This window comes from Procambarus clarkii, unplaced genomic scaffold (genome assembly GCF_040958095.1).
Source record: "Procambarus clarkii isolate CNS0578487 unplaced genomic scaffold, FALCON_Pclarkii_2.0 HiC_scaffold_180, whole genome shotgun sequence".
NCBI lineage: Eukaryota > Metazoa > Arthropoda > Malacostraca > Decapoda > Cambaridae > Procambarus > Procambarus clarkii.
In genome coordinates, this window is record NW_027189213.1 from 52203 (window position 1) to 54313 (window position 2111).

General features: G+C 39.8%; 1 non-coding gene across 1 annotated transcript; it reads left to right on the top strand.

The window, feature by feature from the left end:
* The first annotated feature begins 1785 nt into the window (after positions 1–1785).
* Positions 1786–1904, top strand: LOC138361112 (5S ribosomal RNA). Its single transcript, XR_011226795.1, has one exon. It is a non-coding gene; the product is annotated as a 5S ribosomal RNA (ribosomal RNA).
* The last annotated feature ends 207 nt before the right edge of the window (positions 1905–2111 follow it).

Genomic DNA, 2111 nt, shown 5'->3' on the forward strand with positions numbered 1-2111 from the left:
GGTTAGGTTAGGTTAGCTTAGCTTGGGTTAGCATAGGTTAGGTTAGGTTTGATTACATTTCTATGTTAGATTTAACTCAAATTCAAAACAATTGCAGTCATTCGGCTTGTTAGTCAACTTGCCTCTAATAGGGGCAATTTGTCTAACAAGACTATTTAGTTTTGTGTGCACTATATATATATATATATATATATATATATATATATATATATATATATATATATATATAATATATATATATATAATATATATATATATATATATATATATATATTATAGCTTCAAGACTCCGAACCAATATAGAAGCATCAAGAGGAAGTGCTTGTGTTATGGGCAATAGGCCTTCTGCAGTTACTTCCATTCTTATGTTTTTATTCCCATTGGTTCGTGTTTTATCTTGTGTAAATGTCAATCACCTCACCCAAAACTTTGGTACCATATCACCTCACCCATGTATGTGTATATATATATAATATATATAATATATATATATATATATATATATATATATATATATATATATATATATATATATATATATATATATATAATATACAGAGTAAATCTACCCCAAAAGTAATGATTTATTTGTCTACAAAACTAAACTCTTTTGGAATCATATGAGGCCCCTCCACTGAGGGGGAGGCCTGGATGTTTATTGTCATGTGTATTCATGCTGCTTGCATGTCGTCGTTTATTTTGCCTTTGTTGTTTTCTTGACAGCTTTCTTTGCCTTGGGTGGTTTGGGAGATTTTGAAGCTCTCTTTATTTTGGGCTTTTTGTTCCCAACAACAAGCTGCTGCTGCTGCTTCTTTTTCAAGGCTGTAGGTGGTTGTTGCTTGTGGCGGCTTTCTTGGGAGTTACCACGGCCTTCTTTGCTGCTGTAGATGGTTTCTTGGTTGTGGTGGCTTTCTTGGGAGTTAGAACGGCCCTCTTCTCTGCTACGGCCAGCTTGAATGATCCACTAGCTCCACTTCCCTTGGTCTGAACAAGAATGCCGTCAGCCACTGCTTTCTTGAGAAATCTTCGGATGTAAATGGCGATCTTGGCAGCCTCGACTTTGTTGTTGGCAACAACGTACTTCTTGATTGCTTGTAGAGACGAGCCCTTACGGTCTTTTGAGTGCTGCGACCGCGGCTAGAACCATTTGACTAGTTTTCGGTGTGAGCAACCTGACGCGAGGTTTCCTGGTGGTGGCCACCACAGCAGCAGCCAGCCGCAGCCTTCTTGTAGGCTTTGCTTCTACCATGATGATGATGAGATAACAAGGTGATGAGAGACGCTCAGACAGTCACGGGGGAATGATGCTGCCGCCGCTGAGCCGAACCTATTTATGTGCCGGCACGGTACAGAAGCTGCAACCTGGCAACTCGTCCACCAATCACGACGGTGGTTTTTACGGCTCCGAAACCTGGATCCCATATCTTCTCTAAATAGAAGCATTTGTTCATGTTCTTTGTAAAAGTATCATAAAGCAGGACAGATGAGACAAATATCATAAAAACTGAAGAGCAGATGAGCACACACATGTATGTATTACAAAAGAAAATCCACAAATTCATTAGAAATTGGCAGGGTAGGCTGAGGAAGTAGGTAGATGTAAAATGTCTGTAAATGGCGAAAGAACATAAACCCAAGACTGAATAAACGATGTTAAATATCCATGCCAAGGAGACAAAAATATGTTAGGATACAATTACCATTAAGACACCACAAGAAGGTCCGTATCCTGCCGTGATGACTAAAAAGAGTTGGTTATTAGCCACAATGTGTAGGCAGTCTCATGCCAACGGCCATACCACGTTGAGAACACCGCTTCTCGTCCGATCAGCGAAGTTAAGCAACGTTGGGTTTGGTTAGTACTTGGATGGGTGACCGCCTGGGAACACCAAATGCTGTTGGCAATAATGTTTTTTGTTTTGTTTTGTTTTGTTTCGTTTGTTTTTGTTTGAATGGCTGGCTGGCTGGCTGGCTGGCTGGCTGGCTGGCGGCTGGCTGGCTCCACGGGAAATTCACGGAGTTGTGTGGAATAAGGCCTGGTAAAATGAATTAATATGTATGTCATGTTTAAAACAAACTCGCTTAATATAGTGTGTGAGGCTTTATACAAA